Genomic DNA, 22,315 nt, shown 5'->3' with positions numbered 1-22,315 from the left:
TGTGCTAGCTACTGTCCATCCCAACTATGCTGCTATCAAACCAATGTGCTAGCTACTGTCCATCCCAACTATGCCACTATCAAACCAATGCGCTAGCTACTGTCCATCCAAACTATGCTACTATCAAACCAATGCACTAGCTACTGTCCATCCCAACTATGCAACTATCAAACCAATGCGCTAGCTACTGTCCATCCCAACTATGCTACTATCAAACCAATGCGCTAGCTACTGTCCATCCCAACTATGCTACTATCAAACCAATGCGCTAGCTACTGTCCATCCCAACTATGCTACTATCAAACCAATGCGCTAGCTACTGTCCATCCCAACTATGCTACTATCAAACCAATGCGCTAGCTACTGTCCATCCCAACTATGCTGCTATCAAACCAATGTGCTAGCTACTGTCCATCCCAACTATGCTACTATCAAACCAATGTGCTAGCTACTGTCCATCCATCAAACCAATGTGCTAGCTACTGTCCATCCCAACTATGCTACTATCAAACCAATGCGCTAGCTACTGTCCATCCCAACTATGCTACTATCAAACCAATGCGCTAGCTACTGTCCATCCCAACTATGCTACTATCAAACCAATGCGCTAGCTACTGTCCATCCCAATATCTACTATCAAACCAATGCGCTAGCTACTGTCCATCCCAACTATGCTACTATCAAACCAATGTGGTAGCTACTGTACATCCTACTGTCAAACCAATGCGCTAGCTACTGTCCATCCCAACTATGCTACTATCAAACCAATGCGCTAGCTACTGTCCATCCCAACTATGCTACTATCAAACCAATGCGCTAGCTACTGTCCATCCCAACTATGCTACTATCAAACCAATGCGCTAGCTACTGTCCATCCCAACTATGCTGCTATCAAACCAATGCGCTAGCTACTGTCCATCCCAACTATGCTGCTATCAAACCAATGTGATAGCTACTGTCCATCCCAACTATGCTGCTATCAAACCAATGTGCTAGCTACTGTCCATCCTAACTATGCCACTATCAAACCAATGCGCTAGCTACTGTCTATCCCAACTATGCCACTGTCAAACCAATGCGCTAGCTACTGTCCATCCCAACTATGCTACTGTCAAACCAATGCGCTAGCTACTGTCCATCCAAACTACTGTATGCCACTATCAAACCAATGCGCTAGCTACTGTCCATCCCAACTATGCCACTATCAAACCAATGCGCTAGCTACTGTCCATCCCAACTATGCTACTATCAAACCAATGCGCTAGCTACTGTCCATCCAAACTACTGTATGCCACTATCAAACCAATGCGCTAGCTACTGTCCATCCCAACTATGCCACTATCAAACCAATGCGCTAGCTACTGTCCATCCCAACTATGCTACTATCAAACCAATGCGCTAGCTACTGTCCATCCCAACTATGCTACTATCAAACCAATGCGCTAGCTACTGTCCATCCCAACTATGCTGCTATCAAACCAATGTGCTAGCTACTGTCCATCCCAACTATGCTGCTATCAAACCAATGTGCTAGCTCCTGTCCATCCCAACTATGCTGCTATCAAACCAATGTGCTAGCTACTGTCCATCCCAACTATGCCACTATCAAACCAATGCGCTAGCTACTGTCCATCCAAACTATGCTACTATCAAACCAATGCACTAGCTACTGTCCATCCCAACTATGCAACTATCAAACCAATGCGCTAGCTACTGTCCATCCCAACTATGCTACTATCAAACCAATGCGCTAGCTACTGTCCATCCCAACTATGCTACTATCAAACCAATGCGCTAGCTACTGTCCATCCCAACTATGCTACTATCAAACCAATGCGCTAGCTACTGTCCATCCCAACTATGCTACTATCAAACCAATGCGCTAGCTACTGTCCATCCCAACTATGCTGCTATCAAACCAATGTGCTAGCTACTGTCCATCCCAACTATGCTACTATCAAACCAATGTGCTAGCTACTGTCCATCCATCAAACCAATGTGCTAGCTACTGTCCATCCCAACTATGCTACTATCAAACCAATGCGCTAGCTACTGTCCATCCCAACTATGCTACTATCAAACCAATGCGCTAGCTACTGTCCATCCCAACTATGCTACTATCAAACCAATGCGCTAGCTACTGTCCATCCCAATATCTACTATCAAACCAATGCGCTAGCTACTGTCCATCCCAACTATGCTACTATCAAACCAATGTGGTAGCTACTGTACATCCTACTGTCAAACCAATGCGCTAGCTACTGTCCATCCCAACTATGCTACTATCAAACCAATGCGCTAGCTACTGTCCATCCCAACTATGCTACTATCAAACCAATGCGCTAGCTACTGTCCATCCCAACTATGCTACTATCAAACCAATGCGCTAGCTACTGTCCATCCCAACTATGCTGCTATCAAACCAATGCGCTAGCTACTGTCCATCCCAACTATGCTGCTATCAAACCAATGTGATAGCTACTGTCCATCCCAACTATGCTGCTATCAAACCAATGTGCTAGCTACTGTCCATCCCAACTATGCTGCTATCAAACCAATGTGCTAGCTACTGTCCATCCCAACTATGCTGCTATCAAACCAATGCGCTAGCTACTGTCTATCCCAACTATGCCACTGTCAAACCAATGCGCTAGCTACTGTCCATCCCAACTATGCTACTGTCAAACCAATGCACTAGCTACTGTCCATCCCAACTATGCTACTGTCAAACCAATGCGCTAGCTACTGTCCATTCCAACTATGCTACTATCAAACCAATGCGCTAGCTACAGTCCATCCCAACTATGCTACTATCAAACCAATGCGCTAGCTACTGTCCATCCCAACTATGCTACTATCAAACCAATGCGCTAGCTACTGTCCATCCCAACTATGCTACTATCAAACCAATGTGCTAGCTACTGTCCATCCCAACTATGCTACAATCAAACCTATGCGCTAGCTACTGTCCATCCCAACTATGCTACTATCAAACCAATGCGCTAGCTACTGTCCATCCCAACTATGCTACTATCAAACCAATGCGCTAGCTTCTGTCCATCCCAACTATGCTACTATCAAACCAATGCGCTAGCTACTGTCCATCCCAATATCTACTATCAAACCAATGCGCTAGCTACTGTCCATCCCAACTATGCTACTATCAAACCAATGTGGTAGCTACTGTACATCCTACTATCAAACCAATGTGCTAGCTACTGTCCATCCCAACTATGCTACTATCAAACCAATGTGCTAGCTACTGTCCATCCCAACTATGCTACTATCAAACCAATGTGCTAGCTACTGTCCATCCATCAAACCAATGTGCTAGCTACTGTCCATCCCAACTATGCTACTGTCAAACCAATGCACTAGCTACTGTCCATTCCAACTATACTTCTATCAAACCAATGCGCTAGCTACAGTCCATCCCAACTATGCTACTATCAAACCAATGCGCTAGCTACTGTCCATCCCAACTATGCTACTATCAAACCAATGCGCTAGCTACTGTCCATCCCAACTATGCCACTATCAAACCAATGCGCTAGCTACTGTCCATCCCAACTATGCCACTATCAAACCAATGCGCTAGCTACTGTCCATCCCAACTATGCTACTATCAAACCAATGCGCTAGCTACTGTCCATCCCAACTATGCTACTATCAAACCAATGCGCTAGCTACTGTCCATCCCAACTATGCTGCTATCAAACCAATGTGCTAGCTACTGTCCATCCCAACTATGCTGCTATCAAACCAATGTGCTAGCCACTGTCCATCCTAACTATGCCACTATCAAACCAATGCGCTAGCTACTGTCCATCCCAACTATGCTACTGTCAAACCAATGCGCTAGCTACTGTCCATCCCAACTATGCCACTATCAAACCAATGCGCTAGCTACTGTCCATCCCAACTATGCCACTATCAAACCAATGCGCTAGCTACTGTCCATCCCAACTATGCTACTATCAAACCAATGCGCTAGCTACTGTCCATCCCAACTATGCTACTATCAAACCAATGCGCTAGCTACTGTCCATCCCAACTATGCTACTATCAAACCAATGCACTAGCTACTGTCCATCCCAACTATGCTACTATCAAACCAATGCGCTAGCTACTGTCCATCCCAACTATGCTGCTATCAAACCAATGTGCTAGCTACTGTCCATCCCAACTATGCTACTATCAAACCAATGTGCTAGCTACTGTCCATCCATCAAACCAATGTGCTAGCTACTGTCCATCCCAACTATGCTACTGTCAAACCAATGCGCTAGCTACTGTCCATTCCAACTATACTTCTATCAAACCAATGCGCTAGCTACAGTCCATCCCAACTATGCTACTATCAAACCAATGCGCTAGCTACTGTCCATCCCAACTATGCTGCTATCAAACCAATGTGCTAGCTACTGTCCATCCCAACTATGCTGCTATCAAACCAATGTGCTAGCTACTGTCCATCCCAACTATGCTGCTATCAAACCAATGTGCTAGCTACTGTCCATCCCAACTATGCCACTATCAAACCAATGCGCTAGCTACTGTCCATCCAAACTATGCTACTATCAAACCAATGCACTAGCTACTGTCCATCCCAACTATGCAACTATCAAACCAATGCGCTAGCTACTGTCCATCCCAACTATGCTACTATCAAACCAATGCGCTAGCTACTGTCCATCCCAACTATGCTACTATCAAACCAATGCGCTAGCTACTGTCCATCCCAACTATGCTACTATCAAACCAATGTGCTAGCTACTGTCCATCCCAACTATGCCACTATCAAACCAATGCGCTAGCTACTGTCCATCCCAACTATGCTACTATCAAACCAATGCGCTAGCTACTGTCCATCCCAACTATGCTACTATCAAACCAATGCGCTAGCTACTGTCCATCCCAACTATGCTGCTATCAAACCAATGTGCTAGCTACTGTCCATCCCAACTATGCTGCTATCAAACCAATGTGCTAGCTACTGTCCATCCCAACTATGCTGCTATCAAACCAATGTGCTAGCTACTGTCCATCCCAACTATGCCACTATCAAACCAATGCGCTAGCTACTGTCCATCCAAACTATGCTACTATCAAACCAATGCACTAGCTACTGTCCATCCCAACTATGCAACTATCAAACCAATGCGCTAGCTACTGTCCATCCCAACTATGCTACTATCAAACCAATGCGCTAGCTACTGTCCATCCCAACTATGCTACTATCAAACCAATGCGCTAGCTACTGTCCATCCCAACTATGCTACTATCAAACCAATGCGCTAGCTACTGTCCATCCCAACTATGCTACTATCAAACCAATGCGCTAGCTACTGTCCATCCCAACTATGCTGCTATCAAACCAATGTGCTAGCTACTGTCCATCCCAACTATGCTACTATCAAACCAATGTGCTAGCTACTGTCCATCCATCAAACCAATGTGCTAGCTACTGTCCATCCCAACTATGCTACTATCAAACCAATGCGCTAGCTACTGTCCATCCCAACTATGCTACTATCAAACCAATGCGCTAGCTACTGTCCATCCCAACTATGCTACTATCAAACCAATGCGCTAGCTACTGTCCATCCCAATATCTACTATCAAACCAATGCGCTAGCTACTGTCCATCCCAACTATGCTACTATCAAACCAATGTGGTAGCTACTGTACATCCTACTGTCAAACCAATGCGCTAGCTACTGTCCATCCCAACTATGCTACTATCAAACCAATGCGCTAGCTACTGTCCATCCCAACTATGCTACTATCAAACCAATGCGCTAGCTACTGTCCATCCCAACTATGCTACTATCAAACCAATGCGCTAGCTACTGTCCATCCCAACTATGCTGCTATCAAACCAATGTGCTAGCTACTGTCCATCCCAACTATGCTGCTATCAAACCAATGTGATAGCTACTGTCCATCCCAACTATGCTGCTATCAAACCAATGTGCTAGCTACTGTCCATCCTAACTATGCCACTATCAAACCAATGCGCTAGCTACTGTCTATCCCAACTATGCCACTGTCAAACCAATGCGCTAGCTACTGTCCATCCCAACTATGCTACTGTCAAACCAATGCACTAGCTACTGTCCATCCCAACTATGCTACTGTCAAACCAATGCGCTAGCTACTGTCCATTCCAACTATGCTACTATCAAACCAATGCGCTAGCTACAGTCCATCCCAACTATGCTACTATCAAACCAATGCGCTAGCTACTGTCCATCCCAACTATGCTACTATCAAACCAATGCGCTAGCTACTGTCCATCCCAACTATGCTACTATCAAACCAATGTGCTAGCTACTGTCCATCCCAACTATGCTACAATCAAACCTATGCGCTAGCTACTGTCCATCCCAACTATGCTACTATCAAACCAATGCGCTAGCTACTGTCCATCCCAACTATGCTACTATCAAACCAATGCGCTAGCTTCTGTCCATCCCAACTATGCTACTATCAAACCAATGCGCTAGCTACTGTCCATCCCAATATCTACTATCAAACCAATGCGCTAGCTACTGTCCATCCCAACTATGCTACTATCAAACCAATGTGGTAGCTACTGTACATCCTACTATCAAACCAATGTGCTAGCTACTGTCCATCCCAACTATGCTGCTATCAAACCAATGTGCTAGCTACTGTCCATCCCAACTATGCTACTATCAAACCAATGTGCTAGCTACTGTCCATCCATCAAACCAATGTGCTAGCTACTGTCCATCCCAACTATGCTACTGTCAAACCAATGCGCTAGCTACTGTCCATTCCAACTATACTTCTATCAAACCAATGCGCTAGCTACAGTCCATCCCAACTATGCTACTATCAAACCAATGCGCTAGCTACTGTCCATCCCAACTATGCTACTATCAAACCAATGCGCTAGCTACTGTCCATCCCAACTATGCCACTATCAAACCAATGCGCTAGCTACTGTCCATCCCAACTATGCCACTATCAAACCAATGCGCTAGCTACTGTCCATACCAACTATGCTACTATCAAACCAATGCGCTAGCTACTGTCCATCCCAACTATGCTACTATCAAACCAATGCGCTAGCTACTGTCCATCCCAACTATGCTGCTATCAAACCAATGTGCTAGCTACTGTCCATCCCAACTATGCTGCTATCAAACCAATGTGCTAGCCATTGTCCATCCTAACTATGCCACTATCAAACCAATGCGCTAGCTACTGTCCATCCCAACTATGCTACTGTCAAACCAATGCGCTAGCTACTGTCCATCCCAACTATGCCACTATCAAACCAATGCGCTAGCTACTGTCCATCCCAACTATGCCACTATCAAACCAATGCGCTAGCTACTGTCCATCCAAACTATGCTACTATCAAACCAATGCACTAGCTACTGTCCATCCCAACTATGCAACTATCAAACCAATGCGCTAGCTACTGTCCATCCCAACTATGCTACTATCAAACCAATGCGCTAGCTACTGTCCATCCCAACTATGCTACTATCAAACCAATGCGCTAGCTACTGTCCATCCCAACTATGCTACTATCAAACCAATGCACTAGCTACTGTCCATCCCAACTATGCTACTATCAAACCAATGCGCTAGCTACTGTCCATCCCAACTATGCTGCTATCAAACCAATGTGCTAGCTACTGTCCATCCCAACTATGCTACTATCAAACCAATGTGCTAGCTACTGTCCATCCATCAAACCAATGTGCTAGCTACTGTCCATCCCAACTATGCTACTATCAAACCAATGCGCTAGCTACTGTCCATCCCAACTATGCTACTATCAAACCAATGCGCTAGCTACTGTCCATCCCAACTATGCTACTATCAAACCAATGCGCTAGCTACTGTCCATCCCAACTATGCTACTATCAAACCAATGCGCTAGCTACTGTCCATCCCAACTATGCTACTATCAAAACAATGCGCTAGCTACTGTCCATCCCAACTATGCTACTATCAAACCAATGCGCTAGCTACTGTCCATCCCAACTATGCTGCTATCAAACCAATGTGCTAGCTACTGTCCATCCCAACTATGCTGCTATCAAACCAATGTGCTAGCTACTGTCCATCCTAACTATGCCACTATCAAACCAATGCGCTAGCTACTGTCTATCCCAACTATGCCACTGTCAAACCAATGCGCTAGCTACTGTCCATCCCAACTATGCTACTGTCAAACCAATGCGCTAGCTACTGTCCATCCCAACTATGCTACTGTCAAACCAATGTGCTAGCTACTGTCCATTCCAACTATGCAACTATCAAACCAATGCGCTTGCTACAGTCCATCCCAACTATGCTACTATCAAACCAATGCGCTAGCTACTGTCCATCCCAACTATGCTACTATCAAACCAATGCGCTAGCTACTGTCCATCCAAACTACTGTATGCCACTATCAAACCAATGCGCTAGCTACTGTCCATCCCAACTATGCCACTATCAAACCAATGCGCTAGCTACTGTCCATCCCAACTATGCTACTATCAAACCAATGCGCTAGCTACTGTCCATCCAAACTACTGTATGCCACTATCAAACCAATGCGCTAGCTACTGTCCATCCCAACTATGCCACTATCAAACCAATGCGCTAGCTACTGTCCATCCCAACTATGCTACTATCAAACCAATGCGCTAGCTACTGTCCATCCCAACTATGCTACTATCAAACCAATGCGCTAGCTACTGTCCATCCCAACTATGCTGCTATCAAACCAATGTGCTAGCTACTGTCCATCCCAACTATGCTGCTATCAAACCAATGTGCTAGCTACTGTCCATCCCAACTATGCTGCTATCAAACCAATGTGCTAGCTACTGTCCATCCCAACTATGCCACTATCAAACCAATGCGCTAGCTACTGTCCATCCAAACTATGCTACTATCAAACCAATGCACTAGCTACTGTCCATCCCAACTATGCAACTATCAAACCAATGCGCTAGCTACTGTCCATCCCAACTATGCTACTATCAAACCAATGCGCTAGCTACTGTCCATCCCAACTATGCTACTATCAAACCAATGCGCTAGCTACTGTCCATCCCAACTATGCTACTATCAAACCAATGCGCTAGCTACTGTCCATCCCAACTATGCTACTATCAAACCAATGCGCTAGCTACTGTCCATCCCAACTATGCTGCTATCAAACCAATGTGCTAGCTACTGTCCATCCCAACTATGCTACTATCAAACCAATGTGCTAGCTACTGTCCATCCATCAAACCAATGTGCTAGCTACTGTCCATCCCAACTATGCTACTATCAAACCAATGCGCTAGCTACTGTCCATCCCAACTATGCCACTATCAAACCAATGCGCTAGCTACTGTCCATCCCAACTATGCCACTATCAAACCAATGCGCTAGCTACTGTCCATACCAACTATGCTACTATCAAACCAATGCGCTAGCTACTGTCCATCCCAACTATGCTACTATCAAACCAATGCGCTAGCTACTGTCCATCCCAACTATGCTGCTATCAAACCAATGTGCTAGCTACTGTCCATCCCAACTATGCTGCTATCAAACCAATGTGCTAGCCATTGTCCATCCTAACTATGCCACTATCAAACCAATGCGCTAGCTACTGTCCATCCCAACTATGCTACTGTCAAACCAATGCGCTAGCTACTGTCCATCCCAACTATGCCACTATCAAACCAATGCGCTAGCTACTGTCCATCCCAACTATGCCACTATCAAACCAATGCGCTAGCTACTGTCCATCCAAACTATGCTACTATCAAACCAATGCACTAGCTACTGTCCATCCCAACTATGCAACTATCAAACCAATGCGCTAGCTACTGTCCATCCCAACTATGCTACTATCAAACCAATGCGCTAGCTACTGTCCATCCCAACTATGCTACTATCAAACCAATGCGCTAGCTACTGTCCATCCCAACTATGCTACTATCAAACCAATGCACTAGCTACTGTCCATCCCAACTATGCTACTATCAAACCAATGCGCTAGCTACTGTCCATCCCAACTATGCTGCTATCAAACCAATGTGCTAGCTACTGTCCATCCCAACTATGCTACTATCAAACCAATGTGCTAGCTACTGTCCATCCATCAAACCAATGTGCTAGCTACTGTCCATCCCAACTATGCTACTATCAAACCAATGCGCTAGCTACTGTCCATCCCAACTATGCTACTATCAAACCAATGCGCTAGCTACTGTCCATCCCAACTATGCTACTATCAAACCAATGCGCTAGCTACTGTCCATCCCAACTATGCTACTATCAAACCAATGCGCTAGCTACTGTCCATCCCAACTATGCTACTATCAAAACAATGCGCTAGCTACTGTCCATCCCAACTATGCTACTATCAAACCAATGCGCTAGCTACTGTCCATCCCAACTATGCTACTATCAAACCAATGCGCTAGCTACTGTCCATCCCAACTATGCTACTATCAAACCAATGCGCTAGCTACTGTCCATCCCAACTATGCTACTATCAAACCAATGTGCTAGCTACTGTCCATCCCAACTATGCTACTATCAAACCAATGTGCTAGCTAATGTCCATCCATCAAACCAATGTGCTAGCTACTGTCCATCCCAACTATGCTACTATCAAACCAATGCGCTAGCTACTGTCCATCCCAACTATGCTACTATCAAACCAATGCGCTAGCTACTGTCCATCCCAACTATGCTACTATCAAACCAATGCGCTAGCTACTGTCCATCCCAACTATGCTACTATCAAACCAATGCGCTAGCTACTGTCCATCCCAACTATGCTACTATCAAAACAATGCGCTACCTACTGTCCATCCCAACTATGCTACTATCAAACCAATGCGCTAGCTACTGTCCATCCCAACTATGCTACTATCAAACCAATGCGCTAGCTACATTCCATCCCAACTATGCTACTATCAAACCAATGCGCTAGCTACTGTCCATCCCAACTATGCTACTATCAAACCAATGTGCTAGCTACTGTCCATCCCAACTATGATGCTATCAAACCAATGTGCTAGCTACTGTCCATCCCAACTATGCTATCAAACCAATGTGCTAGCTACTGTCCATCTCAACTATGCTATCAAACCAATGTAATAGCTACTGTCCATCCCAACTATGCTACTATCAAACCAATGCGCTAGCTACTGTCCATCCCAACTATGCTACTATCAAACCAATGCGCTAGCTACTGTCCATCCCAACTATGCTACTATCAAACCAATGCGCTAGCTACTGTCCATCCCAACTATGCTACTATCAAACCAATGCGCTAGCTACTGTCCATCCCAACTATGCTACTATCAAACCAATGTGCTAGCTACTGTCCATCCCAACTATGCTGCTATCAAACCAATGTGCTAGCTACTGTCCATCCCAACTATGCTGCTATCAAACCAATGTGCTAGCTACTGTCCATCCTAACTATGCCACTATCAAACCAATGCGCTAGCTACTGTCTATCCCAACTATGCCACTGTCAAACCAATGCGCTAGCTACTGTCCATCCCAACTATGCTACTGTCAAACCAATGCGCTAGCTACTGTCCATCCCAACTATGCTACTGTCAAACCAATGCGCTAGCTACTGTCCATTCCAACTATGCAACTATCAAACCAATGCGCTAGCTACAGTCCATCCCAACTATGCTACTATCAAACCAATGCGCTAGCTACTGTCCATCCCAACTATGCTACTATCAAACCAATGCGCTAGCTACTGTCCATCCAAACTACTGTATGCCACTATCAAACCAATGCGCTAGCTACTGTCCATCCCAACTATGCCACTATCAAACCAATGCGCTAGCTACTGTCCATCCCAACTATGCTACTATCAAACCAATGCGCTAGCTACTGTCCATCCAAACTACTGTATGCCACTATCAAACCAATGCGCTAGCTACTGTTTATCCCAACTATGCCACTATCAAACCAATGCGCTAGCTACTGTCCATCCCAACTATGCTACTATCAAACCAATGCGCTAGCTACTGTCCATCCCAACTATGCTACTATCAAACCAATGCGCTAGCTACTGTCCATCCCAACTATGCTGCTATCAAACCAATGTGCTAGCTACTGTCCATCCCAACTATGCTGCTATCAAACCAATGTGCTAGCTACTGTCCATCCCAACTATGCTGCTATCAAACCAATGTGCTAGCTACTGTCCATCCCAACTATGCCACTATCAAACCAATGCACTAGCTACTGTCCATCCAAACTATGCCACTATCAAACCAATGCACTAGCTACTGTCCATCCTAACTATGCAACTATCAAACCAATGCGCTAGCTACTGTCCATCCCAACTATGCTACTATCAAACCAATGCGCTAGCTACTGTCCATCCCAACTATGCTACTATCAAACCAATGCGCTAGCTACTGTCCATCCCAACTATGCTACTATCAAACCAATGCGCTAGCTACTGTCCATCCCAACTATGCTACTATCAAACCAATGCGCTAGCTACTGTCCATCCCAACTATGCTGCTATCAAACCAATGTGCTAGCTACTGTCCATCCCAACTATGCTACTATCAAACCAATGTGCTAGCTACTGTCCATCCATCAAACCAATGTGCTAGCTACTGTCCATCCCAACTATGCTACTATCAAACCAATGCGCTAGCTACTGTCCATCCCAACTATGCTACTATCAAACCAATGCGCTAGCTACTGTCCATCCCAACTATGCTACTATCAAACCAATGCGCTAGCTACTGTCCATCCCAATATCTACTATCAAACCAATGCGCTAGCTACTGTCCATCCCAACTATGCTACTATCAAACCAATGTGGTAGCTACTGTACATCCTACTGTCAAACCAATGTGCTAGCTACTGTCCATCCCAACTATGCTACTATCAAACCAATGTGCTAGCTACTGTCCATCCCAACTATGCTACTATCAAACCAATGTGCTAGCTACTGTCCATCCATCAAACCAATGTGCTAGCTACTGTCCATCCCAGCTATGCTACTGTCAAACCAATGCGCTAGCTACTGTCCATCCCAACTATGCTACTATCAAACCAATGCGCTAGCTACTGTCCATCCCAACTATGCTACTCTCAAACCAATGCGCTAGCTACTGTCCATCCCAATATCTACTATCAAACCAATGCGCTAGCTACTGTCCATCCCAACTATGCTACTATCAAACCAATGTGGTAGCTACTGTACATCCTACTATCAAACCAATGTGCTAGCTACTGTCCATCCCAACTATGCTACTATCAAAGCAATGCGCTAGCTACTGTCCATCCCAATATCTACTATCAAACCAATGCGCTAGCTACTGTCCATCCCAACTATGCTACTATCAAACCAATGTGGTAGCTACTGTACATCCTACTATCAAACCAATGTGCTAGCTACTGTCCATCCCAACTATGCTACTATCAAACCAATGTGCTAGCTACTGTCCATCCATCAAACCAATGTGCTAGCTACTGTCCATCCCAGCTATGCTACTGTCAAACCAATGCGCTAGCTACTGTCCATCCCAACTATGCCACTATCAAACCAATGCGCTAGCTACTGTCCATCCCAACTATGCCACTATCAAACCAATGCGCTAGCTACTGTCCATCCCAACTATGCTACTATCAAACCAATGCGCTAGCTACTGTCCATCCCAACTATGCTACTATCAAACCAATGCGCTAGCTACTGTCCATCCCAACTATGCTGCTATCAAACCAATGTGCTAGCTATTGTCCATCCCAACTATGCTGCTATCAAACCAATGTGCTAGCTACTGTCCATCCCAACTATGCTACTGTCAAACCAATGCACTAGCTACTGTCCATCCCAACTATGCTATCAAACCAATGTAATAGCTACTGTCCATCCCAACTATGCTACTATCAAACCAATGTGCTAGCTACTGTCCATCCATCAAACCAATGTGCTAGCTACTGTCCATCCCAACTATGCTACTGTCAAACCAATGCGCTAGCTACTGTCCATCCCAACTATGCTACTATCAAACCAATGCGCTAGCTACTGTCCATCCCAACTATGCTACTATCAAACCAATGCGCTAGCTACTGTCCATCCCAATATCTACTATCAAACCAATGCGCTAGCTACTGTCCATCCCAACTATGCTACTATCAAACCAATGTGGTAGCTACTGTACATCCTACTATCAAACGAATGTGCTAGCTACTGTCCATCCCAACTATGCTACTATCAAACCAATGTGCTAGCTACTGTCCATCCCAACTATGCTACTATCAAACCAATGTGCTAGCTACTGTCCATCCATCAAACCAATGTGCTAGCTACTGTCCATCCCAACTATGCTACTGTCAAACCAATGCGCTAGCTACTGTCCATTCCAACTATACTTCTATCAAACCAATGCGCTAGCTACAGTCCATCCCAACTATGCTACTATCAAACCAATGCGCTAGCTACTGTCCATCCCAACTATGCTACTATCAAACCAATGCGCTAGCTACTGTCCATCCCAACTATGCCACTATCAAACCAATGCGCTAGCTACTGTCCATCCCAACTATGCCACTATCAAACCAATGCGCTAGCTACTGTCCATCCCAACTATGCTACTATCAAACCAATGCGCTAGCTACTGTCCATCCCAACTATGCTACTATCAAACCAATGCGCTAGCTACTGTCCATCCCAACTATGCTGCTATCAAACCAATGTGCTAGCTACTGTCCATCCCAACTATGCTGCTATCAAACCAATGTGCTAGCCACTGTCCATCCTAACTATGCCACTATCAAACCAATGCGCTAGCTACTGTCCATCCCAACTATGCTACTGTCAAACCAATGCGCTAGCTACTGTCCATCCCAACTATGCTATCAAACCAATGTAATAGCTACTGTCCATCCCAACTATGCTACTATCAAACCTATGCGCTAGCTACTGTCCATCCCAACTATGCTACTATCAAACCAATGCGCTAGCTACTGTCCATCCCAACTATGCTACTATCAAACCAATGCGCTAGCTACTGTCCATCCCAACTATGCTACTATCAAACCAATGCGCTAGCTACTGTCCATCCCAACTATGCTACTATCAAACCAATGCGCTAGCTACTGTCCATCCCAACTATGCTGCTATCAAACCAATGTGCTAGCTACTGTCCATCCCAACTATGCTGCTATCAAACCAATGTGCTAGCTACTGTCCATCCCAACTATGCTGCTATCAAACCAATGTGCTAGCTACTGTCCATCCTAACTATGCCACTATCAAACCAATGCACCAGCTACTGTCTATCCCAACTATGCCACTGTCAAACCAATGCGCTAGCTACTGTCCATCCCAACTATGCTACTGTCAAACCAATGCGCTAGCTACTGTCCATCCCAACTATGCTACTGTCAAACCAATGCGCTAGCTACTGTCCATTCCAACTATGCTACTATCAAACCAATGCGCTAGCTACAGTCCATCCCAACTATGCTACTATCAAACCAATGCGCTAGCTACTGTCCATCCCAACTATGCTACTATCAAACCAATGCGCTAGCTACTGTCCATCCCAACTATGCTACTATCAAACCAATGCGCTAGCTACTGTCCATCCCAACTATGCTACTATCAAACCAATGCGCTAGCTACTGTCCATCCCAATATCTACTATCAAACCAATGCGCTAGCTACTGTCCATCCCAACTATGCTACTATCAAACCAATGTGGTAGCTACTGTACATCCTACTGTCAAACCAATGTGCTAGCTACTGTCCATCCCAACTATGCTACTATCAAACCAATGTGCTAGCTACTGTCCATCCCAACTATGCTACTATCAAACCAATGTGCTAGCTACTGTCCATCCATCAAACCAATGTGCTAGCTACTGTCCATCCCAGCTATGCTACTGTCAAACCAATGCGCTAGCTACTGTCCATCCCAACTATGCTACTATCAAACCAATGCGCTAGCTACTGTCCATCCCAACTATGCTACTATCAAACCAATGCGCTAGCTACTGTCCATCCCAATATCTACTATCAAACCAATGCGCTAGCTACTGTCCATCCCAACTATGCTACTATCAAACCAATGTGGTAGCTACTGTACATCCTACTATCAAACCAATGTGCTAGCTACTGTCCATCCCAACTATGCTACTATCAAAGCAATGCGCTAGCTACTGTCCATCCCAATATCTACTATCAAACCAATGCGCTAGCTACTGTCCATCCCAACTATGCTACTATCAAACCAATGTGGTAGCTACTGTACATCCTACTATCAAACCAATGTGCTAGCTACTGTCCATCCCAACTATGCTACTATCAAACCAATGTGCTAGCTACTGTCCATCCATCAAACCAATGTGCTAGCTACTGTCCATCCCAGCTATGCTACTATCAAACCAATGCGCTAGCTACTGTCCATCCCAACTATGCTGCTATCAAACCAATGTGCTAGCTATTGTCCATCCCAACTATGCTGCTATCAAACCAATGTGCTAGCTACTGTCCATCCCAACTATGCTACTGTCAAACCAATGCACTAGCTACTGTCCATCCCAACTATGCTATCAAACCAATGTAATAGCTACTGTCCATCCCAACTATGCTACTATCAAACCAATGTGCTAGCTACTGTCCATCCATCAAACCAATGTGCTAGCTACTGTCCATCCCAACTATGCTACTGTCAAACCAATGCGCTAGCTACTGTCCATCCCAACTATGCTACTATCAAACCAATGCGCTAGCTACTGTCCATCCCAACTATGCTACTATCAAACCAATGCGCTAGCTACTGTCCATCCCAATATCTACTATCAAACCAATGCGCTAGCTACTGTCCATCCCAACTATGCTACTATCAAACCAATGTGGTAGCTACTGTACATCCTACTATCAAACGAATGTGCTAGCTACTGTCCATCCCAACTATGCTACTATCAAACCAATGTGCTAGCTACTGTCCATCCCAACTATGCTACTATCAAACCAATGTGCTAGCTACTGTCCATCCATCAAACCAATGTGCTAGCTACTGTCCATCCCAACTATGCTACTGTCAAACCAATGCGCTAGCTACTGTCCATTCCAACTATACTTCTATCAAACCAATGCGCTAGCTACAGTCCATCCCAACTATGCTACTATCAAACCAATGCGCTAGCTACTGTCCATCCCAACTATGCTACTATCAAACCAATGCGCTAGCTACTGTCCATCCCAACTATGCCACTATCAAACCAATGCGCTAGCTACTGTCCATCCCAACTATGCCACTATCAAACCAATGCGCTAGCTACTGTCCATCCCAACTATGCTACTATCAAACCAATGCGCTAGCTACTGTCCATCCCAACTATGCTACTATCAAACCAATGCGCTAGCTACTGTCCATCCCAACTATGCTGCTATCAAACCAATGTGCTAGCTACTGTCCATCCCAACTATGCTGCTATCAAACCAATGTGCTAGCCACTGTCCATCCTAACTATGCCACTATCAAACCAATGCGCTAGCTACTGTCCATCCCAACTATGCTACTGTCAAACCAATGCGCTAGCTACTGTCCATCCCAACTATGCTATCAAACCAATGTAATAGCTACTGTCCATCCCAACTATGCTACTATCAAACCTATGCGCTAGCTACTGTCCATCCCAACTATGCTACTATCAAACCAATGCGCTAGCTACTGTCCATCCCAACTATGCTACTATCAAACCAATGCGCTAGCTACTGTCCATCCCAACTATGCTACTATCAAACCAATGCGCTAGCTACTGTCCATCCCAACTATGCTACTATCAAACCAATGCGCTAGCTACTGTCCATCCCAACTATGCTGCTATCAAACCAATGTGCTAGCTACTGTCCATCCCAACTATGCTGCTATCAAACCAATGTGCTAGCTACTGTCCATCCCAACTATGCTGCTATCAAACCAATGTGCTAGCTACTGTCCATCCTAACTATGCCACTATCAAACCAATGCACTAGCTACTGTCTATCCCAACTATGCCACTGTCAAACCAATGCGCTAGCTACTGTCCATCCCAACTATGCTACTGTCAAACCAATGCGCTAGCTACTGTCCATCCCAACTATGCTACTGTCAAACCAATGCGCTAGCTACTGTCCATTCCAACTATGCTACTATCAAACCAATGCGCTAGCTACAGTCCATCCCAACTATGCTACTATCAAACCAATGCGCTAGCTACTGTCCATCCCAACTATGCTACTATCAAACCAATGCGCTAGCTACTGTCCATCCCAACTATGCTACTATCAAACCAATGCGCTAGCTACTGTCCATCCCAACTATGCTACTATCAAACCAATGCGCTAGCTACTGTCCATCCCAATATCTACTATCAAACCAATGCGCTAGCTACTGTCCATCCCAACTATGCTACTATCAAACCAATGTGGTAGCTACTGTACATCCTACTGTCAAACCAATGTGCTAGCTACTGTCCATCCCAACTATGCTACTATCAAACCAATGTGCTAGCTACTGTCCATCCCAACTATGCTACTATCAAACCAATGTGCTAGCTACTGTCCATCCATCAAACCAATGTGCTAGCTACTGTCCATCCCAGCTATGCTACTGTCAAACCAATGCGCTAGCTACTGTCCATCCCAACTATGCTACTATCAAACCAATGCGCTAGCTACTGTCCATCCCAACTATGCTACTATCAAACCAATGCGCTAGCTACTGTCCATCCCAATATCTACTATCAAACCAATGCGCTAGCTACTGTCCATCCCAACTATGCTACTATCAAACCAATGTGGTAGCTACTGTACATCCTACTATCAAACCAATGTGCTAGCTACTGTCCATCCCAACTATGCTACTATCAAAGCAATGCGCTAGCTACTGTCCATCCCAATATCTACTATCAAACCAATGCGCTAGCTACTGTCCATCCCAACTATGCTACTATCAAACCAATGTGGTAGCTACTGTACATCCTACTATCAAACCAATGTGCTAGCTACTGTCCATCCCAACTATGCTACTATCATACCAATGTGCTAGCTACTGTCCATCCATCAAACCAATGTGCTAGCTACTGTCCATCCCAGCTATGCTACTGTCAAACCAATGCGCTAGCTACTGTCCATCCCAACTATGCCACTATCAAACCAATGCGCTAGCTACTGTCCATCCCAACTATGCCACTATCAAACCAATGCGCTAGCTACTGTCCATCCCAACTATGCTACTATCAAACCAATGCGCTAGCTACTGTCCATCCCAACTATGCTACTATCAAACCAATGCGCTAGCTACTGTCCATCCCAACTATGCTGCTATCAAACCAATGTGCTAGCTATTGTCCATCCCAACTATGCTGCTATCAAACCAATGTGCTAGCTACTGTCCATCCCAACTATGCTACTGTCAAACCAATGCACTAGCTACTGTCCATCCCAACTATGCTATCAAACCAATGTAATAGCTACTGTCCATCCCAACTATGCTACTATCAAACCAATGTGCTAGCTACTGTCCATCCATCAAACCAATGTGCTAGCTACTGTCCATCCCAACTATGCTACTGTCAAACCAATGCGCTAGCTACTGTCCATCCCAACTATGCTACTATCAAACCAATGCGCTAGCTACTGTCCATCCCAACTATGCTACTATCAAACCAATGCGCTAGCTACTGTCCATCCCAATATCTACTATCAAACCAATGCGCTAGCTACTGTCCATCCCAACTATGCTACTATCAAACCAATGTGGTAGCTACTGTACATCCTACTATCAAACGAATGTGCTAGCTACTGTCCATCCCAACTATGCTACTATCAAACCAATGTGCTAGCTACTGTCCATCCCAACTATGCTACTATCAAACCAATGTGCTAGCTACTGTCCATCCATCAAACCAATGTGCTAGCTACTGTCCATCCCAACTATGCTACTGTCAAACCAATGCGCTAGCTACTGTCCATTCCAACTATACTTCTATCAAACCAATGCGCTAGCTACAGTCCATCCCAACTATGCTACTATCAAACCAATGCGCTAGCTACTGTCCATCCCAACTATGCTACTATCAAACCAATGCGCTAGCTACTGTCCATCCCAACTATGCCACTATCAAACCAATGCGCTAGCTACTGTCCATCCCAACTATGCCACTATCAAACCAATGCGCTAGCTACTGTCCATCCCAACTATGCTACTATCAAACCAATGCGCTAGCTACTGTCCATCCCAACTATGCTACTATCAAACCAATGCGCTAGCTACTGTCCATCCCAACTATGCTGCTATCAAACCAATGTGCTAGCTACTGTCCATCCCAACTATGCTACTATCAAACCTATGTGCTAGCTACTGTCCATCCCAACTATGCTGCTATCAAACCAATGTGCTAGCTACTGTCCATCCCAACTATGCTGCTATCAAACCAATGTGCTAGCTACTGTCCATCCTAACTATGCCACTATCAAACCAATGCACTAGCTACTGTCTATCCCAACTATGCCACTGTCAAACCAATGCGCTAGCTACTGTCCATCCCAACTATGCTACTGTCAAACCAATGCGCTAGCTACTGTCCATCCCAACTATGCTACTGTCAAACCAATGCGCTAGCTACTGTCCATTCCAACTATGCTACTATCAAACCAATGCGCTAGCTACAGTCCATCCCAACTATGCTACTATCAAACCAATGCGCTAGCTACTGTCCATCCCAACTATGCTACTATCAAACCAATGCGCTAGCTACTGTCCATCCCAACTATGCTTCTATCAAACCAATGCGCTAGCTACTGTCCATCCCAACTATGCTACTATCAAACCAATGCGCTAGCTACTGTCCATCCCAATATCTACTATCAAACCAATGCGCTAGCTACTGTCCATCCCAACTATGCTACTATCAAACCAATGTGGTAGCTACTGTACATCCTACTGTCAAACCAATGTGCTAGCTACTGTCCATCCCAACTATGCTACTATCAAACCAATGCGCTAGCTACAGTCCATCCCAACTATGCTACTATCAAACCAATGCGCTAGCTACTGTCCATCCCAACTATGCTACTATCAAACCAATGCGCTAGCTACTGTCCATCCCAACTATGCTACTATCAAACCAATGCGCTAGCTACTGTCCATCCCAACTATGCTACTATCAAACCAATGCGCTAGCTACTGTCCATCCCAATATCTACTATCAAACCAATGCGCTAGCTACTGTCCATCCCAACTATGCTACTATCAAACCAATGTGGTAGCTACTGTACATCCTACTGTCAAACCAATGTGCTAGCTACTGTCCATCCCAACTATGCTACTATCAAACCAATGTGCTAGCTACTGTCCATCCCAACTATGCTACTATCAAACCAATGTGCTAGCTACTGTCCATCCATCAAACCAATGTGCTAGCTACTGTCCATCCCAGCTATGCTACTGTCAAACCAATGCGCTAGCTACTGTCCATCCCAACTATGCTACTATCAAACCAATGCGCTAGCTACTGTCCATCCCAACTATGCTACTATCAAACCAATGCGCTAGCTACTGTCCATCCCAATATCTACTATCAAACCAATGCGCTAGCTACTGTCCATCCCAACTATGCTACTATCAAACCAATGTGGTAGCTACTGTACATCCTACTATCAAACCAATGTGCTAGCTACTGTCCATCCCAACTATGCTACTATCAAAGCAATGCGCTAGCTACTGTCCATCCCAATATCTACTATCAAACCAATGCGCTAGCTACTGTCCATCCCAACTATGCTACTATCAAACCAATGTGGTAGCTACTGTACATCCTACTATCAAACCAATGTGCTAGCTACTGTCCATCCCAACTATGCTACTATCATACCAATGTGCTAGCTACTGTCCATCCATCAAACCAATGTGCTAGCTACTGTCCATCCCAGCTATGCTACTGTCAAACCAATGCGCTAGCTACTGTCCATCCCAACTATGCCACTATCAAACCAATGCGCTAGCTACTGTCCATCCCAACTATGCCACTATCAAACCAATGCGCTAGCTACTGTCCATCCCAACTATGCTACTATCAAACCAATGCGCTAGCTACTGTCCATCCCAACTATGCTACTATCAAACCAATGCGCTAGCTACTGTCCATCCCAACTATGCTGCTATCAAACCAATGTGCTAGCTATTGTCCATCCCAACTATGCTGCTATCAAACCAATGTGCTAGCTACTGTCCATCCCAACTATGCTACTGTCAAACCAATGCACTAGCTACTGTCCATCCCAACT

This window comes from Borostomias antarcticus, assembly GCF_949987555.1.
Source record: "Borostomias antarcticus genome assembly, chromosome: 15".
Lineage (NCBI taxonomy): Eukaryota > Metazoa > Chordata > Actinopteri > Stomiiformes > Stomiidae > Borostomias > Borostomias antarcticus.
The sequence above is the reverse complement of the archived record's forward strand: the minus strand, read 5'-3'. Positions refer to the sequence as shown.